Consider the following 13,675-nt stretch of genomic DNA (forward strand, 5'->3'; position numbering starts at 1 on the left):
TCGTACCTTCGTCTTTAGCGTCTTTTGTGGTCTACATCCTAGCAGAAAGCTTTTCCACTCTGTCTGGCAAGGAAAACATGCGGAACACAGAAAACATCTCCCATCGTGTTCTGGACGTTGCACGGAGGTCTGCCAAGTGTTTGCATAAAGAAATGAAAAGTTGTCCAAAATAACTTCCTATCGAATGTTCATGTGATTGGAAAAGTCAGGAAAGTGGTAAGGTACTGTTTTCTATCAGTTGGCAAGCTGCGCACACAATCCCAGTGTTGTACAGCTTCCTTCTTCACCTTTCCGATGCTGCCGCTCTCTCCGGCTCCCGGAGCCGAAGAAGCGGCTTCTTCGTGCAAAGACGATTGTACCGCTCACAGTGCTCTCTTAGCGCGGCTTCTGCCGAAAGAAGCCCGGGAGCGGCGCTTAGCTCCGGAGAGCATCGTCCCTTCGTCTTTAGCGTCTTTTGTGGTCTACATCCTAGCAGAAAGCTTTTCCACTCTGTCTGGCAAGGAAAACCTGCGCCAGCACAGAAAACATCTCCCATCGTGTTCTGGACGTTGTACGGAGGTCTGCCAAGTGTTTGACAAGAAGAGAAGAAAAGTTGTCCAAAACAGCTTCCAATCGAATATTCATGTGATTGGAAAAGTCAGGAAAGTGGTAAGGTACTGTTTTCTATCAGTTGGCAAGCTGCACACACAATCCCAGTGTTGTACAGCTTCCTTCTTCACCTTTCCGATGCTGCCGCTTTCTCCGGCTCCCGGAGCCGAAGAAGCGGCTTCTTCGCGCAAAGACGATTGTACCGCTCACAGTGCTCTCTTAGCGCCGCTTCTGCCGAAAGAAGCCCGGGAGCGGCGCTTAGCTCCGGAGAGCATCGTCCCTTCGTCTTTAGCGTCTTTTGTGGTCTACATCCTAGCAGAAAGCTTTTCCACTCTGTCTGGCAAGGAAAACCTGCGCCAGCACAGAAAACATCTCCCATCGTGTTCTGGACGTTGCACGGAGGTCTGCCAAGTGTTTGACAAGAAGAGAGGAAAAGTTGTCCAAAACAGCTTCCAATCGAATATTCCTGTGATTGGAAAAGTCAGGAAAGTGGTAAGGTACTGTTTTCTATCAGTTGGCAAGCTGCGCACACAATCCCAGTGTTGTACAGCTTCCTTCTTCACCTTTCCGATGCTGCCGCTCTCTCCGGCTCCCGGAGCCGAAGAAGCGGCTTCTTCGCGCAAAGACGATTGTACCGCTCACAGTGCTCTCTTAGCGCCGCTTCTGCCGAAAGAAGCCCGGGAGCGGTGCTTAGCTCCGGAGAGCATCGTACCTTCGTCTTTAGCGTCTTTTGTGGTCTACATCCTAGCAGAAAACTTTTCCACTCTGTCTGGAAAGGAAAACCTGCGCCAGCGCAGAAAACATCTCCCATCGTGTTCTGGACGTTGCACGGAGGTCTGCCAAGTGTTTGCATAAAGAAATGAAAAGTTGTCCAAAATAACTTCCTATCGAATGTTCATGTGATTGGAAAAGTCAGGAAAGTGGTAAGGTACTGTTTTCTATCAGTTGGCAAGCTGCGCACACAATCCCAGTGTTGTACAGCTTCCTTCTTCACCTTTCCGATGCTGCCGCTCTCTCCGGCTCCCGGAGCCGAAGAAGCGGCTTCTTCGCGCAAAGACGATTGTACCGCTCACAGTGCTCTCTTAGCGCCGCTTCTGCCGAAAGAAGCCCGGGAGCGGCGCTTAACTCCGGAGAGCATCGTCCCTTCGTCTTTAGCGTCTTTTGTGGTCTACATCCTAGCAGAAAGCTTTTCCACTCTGTCTGGCAAGGAAAACCTGCGCCAGCACAGAAAACATCTCCCATCGTGTTCTGGACGTTGCACGGAGGTCTGCCAAGTGTTTGCATAAAGAAATGAAAAGTTGTCCAAAATAACTTCCTATCGAATGTTCATGTGATTGGAAAAGTCAGGAAAGTGGTAAGGTACTGTTTTCTATCAGTTGGCAAGCTGCGCACACAATCCCAGTGTTGTACAGCTTCCTTCTTCACCTTTCCGATGCTGCCGCTCTCTCCGGCTCCCGGAGCCGAAGAAGCGGCTTCTTCGCGCAAAGACGATTGTACCGCTCACAGTGCTCTCTTAGCGCCGCTTCTGCCGAAAGAAGCCCGGGAGCGGCGCTTAGCTCCGGAGAGCATCGTACCTTCGTCTTTAGCGTCTTTTGTGGTCTACATCCTAGCAGAAAGCTTTTCCACTCTGTCTGGCAAGGAAAACCTGTGCCAGCACAGAAAACATCTCCCATCGTGTTCTGGACGTTGCAAGGAGGTCTGCCAAGTGTTTGACAAGAAGAGAGGAAAAGTTGTCCAAAACAGCTTCCAATCGAATATTCCTGTGATTGGAAAAGTCAGGAAAGTGGTAAGGTACTGTTTTCTATCAGTTGGCAAGCTGCGCACACAATCCCAGTGTTGTACAGCTTCCTTCTTCACCTTTCCGATGCTGCCGCTCTCTCCGGCTCCCGGAGCCGAAGAAGCGGCTTCTTCGCGCAAAGACGATTGTACCGCTCACAGTGCTCTCTTAGCGCCGCTTCTGCCGAAAGAAGCCCGGGAGCGGCGCTTAGCTCCGGAGAGCATCGTCCCTTCGTCTTTAGCGTCTTTTGTGGTCTACATCCTAGCAGAAAGCTTTTCCACTCTGTCTGGCAAGGAAAACCTGCGCCAGCACAGAAAACATCTCCCATCGTGTTCTGGACGTTGCACGGAGGTCTGCCAAGTGTTTGACAAGAAGAGAGGAAAAGTTGTCCAAAACAGCTTCCAATCGAATATTCCTGTGATTGGAAAAGTCAGGAAAGTGGTAAGGTACTGTTTTCTATCAGTTGGCAAGCTGCGCACACAATCCCAGTGTTGTACAGCTTCCTTCTTCACCTTTCCGATGCTGCCGCTCTCTCCGGCTCCCGGAGCCGAAGAAGCGGCTTCTTCGCGCAAAGACGATTGTACCGCTCACAGTGCTCTCTTAGCGCCGCTTCTGCCGAAAGAAGCCCGGGAGCGGCGCTTAGCTCCGGAGAGCATCGTACCTTCGTCTTTAGCGTCTTTTGTGGTCTACATCCTAGCAGAAAGCTTTTCCACTCTGTCTGGCAAGGAAAACCTGCGCCAGCACAGAAAACATCTCCCATCGTGTTCTGGACGTTGCACGGAGGTCTGCCAAGTGTTTGCATAAAGAAATGAAAAGTTGTCCAAAATAACTTCCTATCGAATATTCATGTGATTGGAAAAGTCAGGAAAGTGGTAAGGTACTGTTTTCTATCAGTTGGCAAGCTGCGCACACAATCCCAGTGTTGTACAGCTTCCTCCTTCACCTTTCCGATGCTGCCGCTCTCTCCGGCTCCCGGAGCCGAAGAAGCGGCTTCTTCACGCAAAGACGATTGTACCGCTCACAGTGCTCTCTTAGCGCCGCTTCTGCCGAAAGAAGCCCGGGAGCGGCGCTTAGCTCCGGAGAGCATCGTACCTTCGTCTTTAGCGTCTTTTGTGGTCTACATCCTAGCAGAAAGCTTTTCCACTCTGTCTGGCAAGGAAAACCTGCGCCAGCACAGAAAACATCTCCCATCGTGTTCTGGACGTTGCACGGACGTCTGCCAAGTGTTTGACAAGAAGAGAAGAAAAGTTGTCCAAAACAGCTTCCAATCGAATATTCATGTGATTGGAAAAGTCAGGAAAGTGGTAAGGTACTGTTTTCTATCAGTTGGCAAGCTGCGCACACAATCCCAGTGTTGTACAGCTTCCTTCTTCACCTTTCCGATGCTGCCGCTCTCTCCGGCTCCCGGAGCCGAAGAAGCGGCTTCTTCGCGCAAAGGCGATTGTACCGCTCACAGTGCTCTCTTAGCGCCGCTTCTGCCGAAAGAAGCCCGGGAGCGGTGCTTAGCTCCGGAGAGCCTCCTACCTTCGTCTTTAGCGTTTTTTGTGGTCTACATCCTAGCAGAAAGCTTTTCCACTCTGTCTGGCAAGGAAAACATGCGGAACACAAAAAACATCTCCCATCGTGTTCTGGACGTTGCACGGAGGTCTGCCAAGTGTTTGCATAAAGAAATGAAAAGTTGTCCAAAATAACTTCCTATCGAATGTTCATGTGATTGGAAAAGTCAGGAAAGTGGTAAGGTACTGTTTTCTATCAGTTGGCAAGCTGCGCACACAATCCCAGTGTTGTACAGCTTCCTTCTTCACCTTTCCGATGCTGCCGCTCTCTCCGGCTCCCGGAGCCGAAGAAGCGGCTTCTTCGCGCAAAGACGATTGTACCGCTCACAGTGCTCTCTTAGCGCGGCTTCTGCCGAAAGAAGCCCGGGAGCGGCGCTTAGCTCCGGAGAGCATCGTACCTTCGTCTTTAGCGTCTTTTGTGGTCTACATCCTAGCAGAAAGCTTTTCCACTCTGTCTGGCAAGGAAAACATGCGGAACACAGAAAACATCTGCCATCGTGTTCTGGACGTTGCACGGAGGTCTGCCAAGTGTTTGCATAAAGAAATGAAAAGTTGTCCAAAATATCTTCCTATCGAATGTTCATGTGATTGGAAAAGTCAGGAAAGTGGTAAGGTACTGTTTTCTATCAGTTGGCAAGCTGCGCACACAAGCCCAGTGTTGTACAGCTTCCTTCTTCACCTTTCCGATGCTGCCGCTCTCTCCGGCTCCCGGAGCCGAAGAAGCGGCTTCTTCGCGCAAAGACGATTGTACCGCTCACAGTGCTCTCTTAGCGCCGCTTCTGCCGAAAGAAGCCCGGGAGCGGCGCTTAGCTCCGGAGAGCATCGTACCTTCGTCTTTAGCGTCTTTTGTGGTCTACATCCTAGCAGAAAGCTTTTCCACTCTGTCTGGCAAGGAAAACATGCGCCAGCGCAGAAAACATCTCCCATCGTGTTCTGGACGTTGCACGGAGGTCTGCCAAGTGTTTGACAAGAAGAGAAGAAAAGTTGTCCAAAACAGCTTCCAATCGAATATTCATGTGATTGGAAAAGTCAGGAGAGTGGTAAGGTACTGTTTTCTATCAGTTGGCAAGCTGCGCACACAATCCCAGTGTTGTACAGCTTCCTTCTTCACCTTTCCGATGCTGCCGCTCTCTCCGGCTCCCGGAGCCGAAGAAGCGGCTTCTTCGCGCAAAGACGATTGTACCGCTCACAGTGCTCTCTTAGCGCCGCTTCTGCCGAAAGAAGCCCGGGAGCGGTGCTTAGCTCCGGAGAGGCTCGTACCTTCGTCTTTAGCGTCTTTTGTGGTCTACATCCTAGCAGAAAGCTTTTCCACTCTGTCTGGCAAGGAAAACCTGCGCCAGCACAGAAAACATCTCCCATCGTGTTCTGGACGTTGTACGGAGGTCTGCCAAGTGTTTGCATAAAGAAATGAAAAGTTGTCCAAAATAACTTCCTATCGAATGTTCATGTGATTGGAAAAGTCAGGAAAGTGGTAAGGTACTGTTTTCTATCAGTTGGCAAGCTGCGCACACAATCCCAGTGTTGTACAGCTTCCTTCTTCACCTTTCCGATGCTGCCGCTCTCTCCGGCTCCCGGAGCCGAAGAAGCGGCTTCTTCGCACAAAGACGATTGTACCGCTCACAGTGCTCTCTTAGCGCCGCTTCTGCCGAAAGAAGCCCGGGAGCGGCGCTTAGCTCCGGAGAGCATCGTACCTTCGTCTTTAGCGTCTTTTGTGGTCTACATCCTAGCAGAAAGCTTTTCCACTCTTTCTGGCAAGGAAAACCTGCGCAAGCGCAGAAAACATCTCCCATCGTGTTCTGGACGTTGCACGGATGTCTGCCAAGTGTTTGAAAGAAACAAAGAAAAGTTGTCCAAAACAGCTTCCAATCGAATATTCATGTGATTGGAAAAGTCAGGAAAGTGGTAAGGTACTGTTTTCTATCAGTTGGCAAGCTGCGCACACAATCCCAGTGTTGTACAACTTCCTTCTTCACCTTTCCGATGCTGCCGCTCTCTCCGGCTCCCGGAGCCGAAGAAGCGGCTTCTTCGCGCAAAGGCGATTGTACCGCTCACAGTGCTCTCTTAGCGCCGCTTCTGCCGAAAGAAGCCCGGGAGCGGTGATTAGCTCCGGAGAGCCTCGTACCTTCGTCTTTAGCGTCTTTTGTGGTCTACATCCTAGCAGAAAGCTTTTCCACTCTGTCTGGCAAGGAAAACATGCGGAACACAGAAAACATCTCCCATCGTGTTCTGGACGTTGCACGGAGGTCTGCCAATTGTTTGCATAAAGAAATGAAAAGTTGTCCAAAATAACTTCCTATCGAATATTCATGTGATTGGAAAAGTCAGGAAAGTGGTAAGGTACTGTTTTCTATCAGTTGGCAAGCTGCACACACAATCCCAGTGTTGTACAGCTTCCTTCTTCACCTTTCCGATGCTGCCGCTCTCTCCGGCTCCCGGAGCCGAAGAAGCGGCTTCTTCGCGCAAAGGCGATTGTACCGCTCACAGTGCTCTCTTAGCGCGGCTTCTGCCATAAGAATCCCGGGAGCGGTGCTTAGCTCCAGAGAGCCTCGTACCTTCGTCTTTAGTGTCTTTTGTGGTCTACATCCTAGCAGAAAGCTTTTCCACTCTGTCTGGCAAGGAAAACATGCGGAACACAGAAAACATCTGCCATCGTGTTCTGGACATTGCACGGAGGTCTGCCAAGTGTTTGCATAAAGAAATGAAAAGTTGTCCAAAATAACTTCCTATCGAATGTTCATGTGATTGGAAAAGTCAGGAAAGTGGTAAGGTACTGTTTTCTATCAGTTGGCAAGCTGCGCACACAATCCCAGTGTTGTACAGCTTCCTTCTTCACCTTTCCGATGCTGCCGCTCTCTCCGGCTCCCGGAGCCGAAGAAGCGGCTTCTTCGCGCAAAGACGATTGTACCGCTCACAGTGCTCTCTTAGCGCCGCTTCTGCCGAAAGAAGCCCGGGAGCGGCGCTTAGCTCCGGAGAGCATCGTACCTTCGTCTTTAGCGTCTTTTGTGGTCTACATCCTAGCAGAAAGCTTTTCCACTCTGTCTGGCAAGGAAAACATGCGCCAGCGCAGAAAACATCTCCCATCGTGTTCTGGACGTTGCACGGAGGTCTGCCAAATGTTTGACAAGAAGAGAGGAAAAGTTGTCCAAAACAGCTTCCAATCGAATATTCATGTGATTGGAAAAGTCAGGAGAGTGGTAAGGTACTGTTTTCTATCAGTTGGCAAGCTGCGCACACAATCCCAGTGTTGTACAGCTTCCTTCTTCACCTTTCCGATGCTGCCGCTCTCTCCGGCTCCCGGAGCCGAAGAAGCGGCTTCTTCGCGCAAAGACGATTGTACCGCTCACAGTGCTCTCTTAGCGCGGCTTCTGCCGAAAGAAGCCCGGGAGCGGTGCTTAGCTCCGGAGAGGCTCGTACCTTCGTCTTTAGCGTCTTTTGTGGTCTACATCCTAGCAGAAAGCTTTTCCACTCTGTCTGGCAAGGAAAACCTGCGCCAGCACAGAAAACATCTCCCATCGTGTTCTGGACGTTGCACGGAGGTCTGCCAAGTGTTTGCATAAAGAAATGAAAAGTTGTCCAAAATAACTTCCTATCGAATGTTCATGTGATTGGAAAAGTCAGGAAAGTGGTAAGGTACTGTTTTCTATCAGTTGGCAAGCTGCGCACACAATCCCAGTGTTGTACAGCTTCCTTCTTCACCTTTCCGATGCTGCCGCTCTCTCCGGCTCCCGGAGCCGAAGAAGCGGCTTCTTCGCGCAAAGACGATTGTACCGCTCACAGTGCTCTCTTAGCGCCGCTTCTGCCGAAAGAAGCCCGGGAGCGGCGCTTAGCTCCGGAGAGCATCGTACCTTCGTCTTTAGCGTCTTTTGTGGTCTACATCCTAGCAGAAAGCTTTTCCACTCTGTCTGGCAAGGAAAACCTGCGCAAGCACAGAAAACATCTCCCATCGTGTTCTGGACGTTGCACGGAGGTCTGCCAAGTGTTTGAAAGAAACAAAGAAAAGTTGTCCAAAACAGCTTCCAATCGAATATTCATGTGATTGGAAAAGTCAGGAAAGTGGTAAGGTACTGTTTTCTATCAGTTGGCAAGCTGCGCACACAATCCCAGTGTTGTACAGCTTCCTTCTTCACCTTTCCGATGCTGCCGCTCTCTCCGGCTCCCGGAGCCGAAGAAGCGGCTTCTTCGCGCAAAGGCGATTGTACCGCTCACAGTGCTCTCTTAGCGCCGCTTCTGCCGAAAGAAGCCCGGGAGCGGTGCTTAGCTCCGGAGAGCCTCGTACCTTCGTCTTTAGCGTCTTTTGTGGTCTACATCCTAGCAGAAAGCTTTTCCACTCTGTCTGGCAAGGAAAACCTGCGCCAGCGCAGAAAACATCTCCCATCGTGTTCTGGACGTTGCACGGAGGTCTGCCAAGTGTTTGCATAAAGAAATGAAAAGTTGTCCAAAATAACTTCCTATCGAATGTTCATGTGATTGGAAAAGTCAGGAAAGTGGTAAGGTACTGTTTTCTATCAGTTGGCAAGCTGCGCACACAAGCCCAGTGTTGTACAGCTTCCTTCTTCACCTTTCCGATGCTGCCGCTCTCTCCGGCTCCCGGAGCCGAAGAAGCGGCTTCTTCGCGCAAACACGATTGTACCGCTCACAGTGCTCTCTTAGCGCCGCTTCTGCCGAAAGAAGCCCGGGAGCGGCGCTTAGCTCCGGAGAGCATCGTACCTTCGTCTTTAGCGTCTTTTGCGGTCTACATCCTAGCAGAAAGCTTTTCCACTCTGTCTGGCAAGGATAACCTGCGCCAGCACAGAAAACATCTCCCATCGTGTTCTGGACGTTGTACGGAGGTCTGCCAAGTGTTTGACAAGAAGAGAGGAAAAGTTGTCCAAAACAGCTTCCAATCGAATATTCCTGTGATTGGAAAAGTCAGGAAAGTGGTAAGGTACTGTTTTCTATCAGTTGGCAAGCTGCGCACACAATCCCAGTGTTGTACAGCTTCCTTCTTCACCTTTCCGATGCTGCCGCTCTCTCCGGCTCCCGGAGCCGAAGAAGCGGCTTCTTCGCGCAAAGACGATTGTACCGCTCACAGTGCTCTCTTAGCGCCGCTTCTGCCGAAAGAAGCCCGGGAGCGGCGCTTAGCTCCGGAGAGCATCGTACCTTCGTCTTTAGCGTCTTTTGTGGTCTACATCCTAGCAGAAAGCTTTTCCACTCTGTCTGGCAAGGAAAACATGCGCCAGCGCAGAAAACATCTCCCATCGTGTTCTGGACGTTGCACGGAGGTCTGCCAAGTGTTTGACAAGAAGAGAAGAAAAGTTGTCCAAAACAGCTTCCAATCGAATATTCATGTGATTGGAAAAGTCAGGAGAGTGGTAAGGTACTGTTTTCTATCAGTTGGCAAGCTGCGCACACAATCCCAGTGTTGTACAGCTTCCTTCTTCACCTTTCCGATGCTGCCGCTCTCTCCGGCTCCCGGAGCCGAAGAAGCGGCTTCTTCGCGCAAAGACGATTGTACCGCTCACAGTGCTCTCTTAGCGCCGCTTCTGCCGAAAGAAGCCCGGGAGCGGTGCTTAGCTCCGGAGAGGCTCGTACCTTCGTCTTTAGCGTCTTTTGTGGTCTACATCCTAGCAGAAAGCTTTTCCACTCTGTCTGGCAAGGAAAACCTGCGCCAGCACAGAAAACATCTCCCATCGTGTTCTGGACGTTGTACGGAGGTCTGCCAAGTGTTTGCATAAAGAAATGAAAAGTTGTCCAAAATAACTTCCTATCGAATGTTCATGTGATTGGAAAAGTCAGGAAAGTGGTAAGGTACTGTTTTCTATCAGTTGGCAAGCTGCGCACACAATCCCAGTGTTGTACAGCTTCCTTCTTCACCTTTCCGATGCTGCCGCTCTCTCCGGCTCCCGGAGCCGAAGAAGCGGCTTCTTCGCACAAAGACGATTGTACCGCTCACAGTGCTCTCTTAGCGCCGCTTCTGCCGAAAGAAGCCCGGGAGCGGCGCTTAGCTCCGGAGAGCATCGTACCTTCGTCTTTAGCGTCTTTTGTGGTCTACATCCTAGCAGAAAGCTTTTCCACTCTTTCTGGCAAGGAAAACCTGCGCAAGCACAGAAAACATCTCCCATCGTGTTCTGGACGTTGCACGGATGTCTGCCAAGTGTTTGAAAGAAACAAAGAAAAGTTGTCCAAAACAGCTTCCAATCGAATATTCATGTGATTGGAAAAGTCAGGAAAGTGGTAAGGTACTGTTTTCTATCAGTTGGCAAGCTGCGCACACAATCCCAGTGTTGTACAGCTTCCTTCTTCACCTTTCCGATGCTGCCGCTCTCTCCGGCTCCCGGAGCCGAAGAAGCGGCTTCTTCGCGCAAAGGCGATTGTACCGCTCACAGTGCTCTCTTAGCGCCGCTTCTGCCGAAAGAAGCCCGGGAGCGGTGCTTAGCTCCGGAGAGCCTCGTACCTTCGTCTTTAGCGTCTTTTGTGGTCTACATCCTAGCAGAAAGCTTTTCCACTCTGTCTGGCAAGGAAAACATGCGGAACACAGAAAACATCTCCCATCGTGTTCTGGACGTTGCACGGAGGTCTGCCAAGTGTTTGCATAAAGAAATGAAAAGTTGTCCAAAATAACTTCCTATCGAATATTCATGTGATTGGAAAAGTCAGGAAAGTGGTAAGGTACTGTTTTCTATCAGTTGGCAAGCTGCACACACAATCCCAGTGTTGTACAGCTTCCTTCTTCACCTTTCCGATGCTGCCGCTCTCTCCGGCTCCCGGAGCCGAAGAAGCGGCTTCTTCGCGCAAAGGCGATTGTACCGCTCACAGTGCTCTCTTAGCGCGGCTTCTGCCATAAGAATCCCGGGAGCGGTGCTTAGCTCCAGAGAGCCTCGTACCTTCGTCTTTAGTGTCTTTTGTGGTCTACATCCTAGCAGAAAGCTTTTCCACTCTGTCTGGCAAGGAAAACATGCGGAACACAGAAAACATCTGCCATCGTGTTCTGGACGTTGCACGGAGGTCTGCCAAGTGTTTGCATAAAGAAATGAAAAGTTGTCCAAAATAACTTCCTATCGAATGTTCATGTGATTGGAAAAGTCAGGAAAGTGGTAAGGTACTGTTTTCTATCAGTTGGCAAGCTGCGCACACAATCCCAGTGTTGTACAGCTTCCTTCTTCACCTTTCCGATGCTGCCGCTCTCTCCGGCTCCCGGAGCCGAAGAAGCGGCTTCTTCGCGCAAAGACGATTGTACCGCTCACAGTGCTCTCTTAGCGCCGCTTCTGCCGAAAGAAGCCCGGGAGCGGCGCTTAGCTCCGGAGAGCATCGTACCTTCGTCTTTAGCGTCTTTTGTGGTCTACATCCTAGCAGAAAGCTTTTCCACTCTGTCTGGCAAGGAAAACATGCGCCAGCGCAGAAAACATCTCCCATCGTGTTCTGGACGTTGCACGGAGGTCTGCCAAATGTTTGACAAGAAGAGAGGAAAAGTTGTCCAAAACAGCTTCCAATCGAATATTCATGTGATTGGAAAAGTCAGGAGAGTGGTAAGGTACTGTTTTCTATCAGTTGGCAAGCTGCGCACACAATCCCAGTGTTGTACAGCTTCCTTCTTCACCTTTCCGATGCTGCCGCTCTCTCCGGCTCCCGGAGCCGAAGAAGCGGCTTCTTCGCGCAAAGACGATTGTACCGCTCACAGTGCTCTCTTAGCGCGGCTTCTGCCGAAAGAAGCCCGGGAGCGGTGCTTAGCTCCGGAGAGGCTCGTACCTTCGTCTTTAGCGTCTTTTGTGGTCTACATCCTAGCAGAAAGCTTTTCCACTCTGTCTGGCAAGGAAAACCTGCGCCAGCACAGAAAACATCTCCCATCGTGTTCTGGACGTTGCACGGAGGTCTGCCAAGTGTTTGCATAAAGAAATGAAAAGTTGTCCAAAATAACTTCCTATCGAATGTTCATGTGATTGGAAAAGTCAGGAGAGTGGTAAGGTACTGTTTTCTATCAGTTGGCAAGCTGCGCACACAATCCCAGTGTTGTACAGCTTCCTTCTTCACCTTTCCGATGCTGCCGCTCTCTCCGGCTCCCGGAGCCGAAGAAGCGGCTTCTTCGCACAAAGACGATTGTACCGCTCACAGTGCTCTCTTAGCGCCGCTTCTGCCGAAAGAAGCCCGGGAGCGGCGCTTAGCTCCGGAGAGCATCGTACCTTCGTCTTTAGCGTCTTTTGTGGTCTACATCCTAGCAGAAAGCTTTTCCACTCTTTCTGGCAAGGAAAACCTGCGCAAGCACAGAAAACATCTCCCATCGTGTTCTGGACGTTGCACGGATGTCTGCCAAGTGTTTGAAAGAAACAAAGAAAAGTTGTCCAAAACAGCTTCCAATCGAATATTCATGTGATTGGAAAAGTCAGGAAAGTGGTAAGGTACTGTTTTCTATCAGTTGGCAAGCTGCGCACACAATCCCAGTGTTGTACAGCTTCCTTCTTCACCTTTCCGATGCTGCCGCTCTCTCCGGCTCCCGGAGCCGAAGAAGCGGCTTCTTCGCGCAAAGGCGATTGTACCGCTCACAGTGCTCTCTTAGCGCCGCTTCTGCCGAAAGAAGCCCGGGAGCGGTGCTTAGCTCCGGAGAGCCTCGTACCTTCGTCTTTAGCGTCTTTTGTGGTCTACATCCTAGCAGAAAGCTTTTCCACTCTGTCTGGCAAGGAAAACATGCGGAACACAGAAAACATCTCCCATCGTGTTCTGGACGTTGCACGGAGGTCTGCCAAGTGTTTGCATAAAGAAATGAAAAGTTGTCCAAAATAACTTCCTATCGAATATTCATGTGATTGGAAAAGTCAGGAAAGTGGTAAGGTACTGTTTTCTATCAGTTGGCAAGCTGCACACACAATCCCAGTGTTGTACAGCTTCCTTCTTCACCTTTCCGATGCTGCCGCTCTCTCCGGCTCCCGGAGCCGAAGAAGCGGCTTCTTCGCGCAAAGGCGATTGTACCGCTCACAGTGCTCTCTTAGCGCGGCTTCTGCCATAAGAATCCCGGGAGCGGTGCTTAGCTCCAGAGAGCCTCGTACCTTCGTCTTTAGTGTCTTTTGTGGTCTACATCCTAGCAGAAAGCTTTTCCACTCTGTCTGGCAAGGAAAACATGCGGAACACAGAAAACATCTGCCATCGTGTTCTGGACATTGCACGGAGGTCTGCCAAGTGTTTGCATAAAGAAATGAAAAGTTGTCCAAAATAACTTCCTATCGAATGTTCATGTGATTGGAAAAGTCAGGAAAGTGGTAAGGTACTGTTTTCTATCAGTTGGCAAGCTGCGCACACAATCCCAGTGTTGTACAGCTTCCTTCTTCACCTTTCCGATGCTGCCGCTCTCTCCGGCTCCCGGAGCCGAAGAAGCGGCTTCTTCGCGCAAAGACGATTGTACCGCTCACAGTGCTCTCTTAGCGCCGCTTCTGCCGAAAGAAGCCCGGGAGCGGCGCTTAGCTCCGGAGAGCATCGTACCTTCGTCTTTAGCGTCTTTTGTGGTCTACATCCTAGCAGAAAGCTTTTCCACTCTGTCTGGCAAGGAAAACATGCGCCAGCGCAGAAAACATCTCCCATCGTGTTCTGGACGTTGCACGGAGGTCTGCCAAATGTTTGACAAGAAGAGAGGAAAAGTTGTCCAAAACAGCTTCCAATCGAATATTCATGTGATTGGAAAAGTCAGGAGAGTGGTAAGGTACTGTTTTCTATCAGTTGGCAAGCTGCGCACACAATCCCAGTGTTGTACAGCTTCCTTCTTCACCTTTCCGATGCTGCCGCTCTCTCC

The sequence above is a fragment of the Ammospiza caudacuta genome, chromosome 15 (genome assembly GCF_027887145.1).
Source record: "Ammospiza caudacuta isolate bAmmCau1 chromosome 15, bAmmCau1.pri, whole genome shotgun sequence".
NCBI classification, from domain to species: Eukaryota; Metazoa; Chordata; class Aves; order Passeriformes; family Passerellidae; genus Ammospiza; species Ammospiza caudacuta.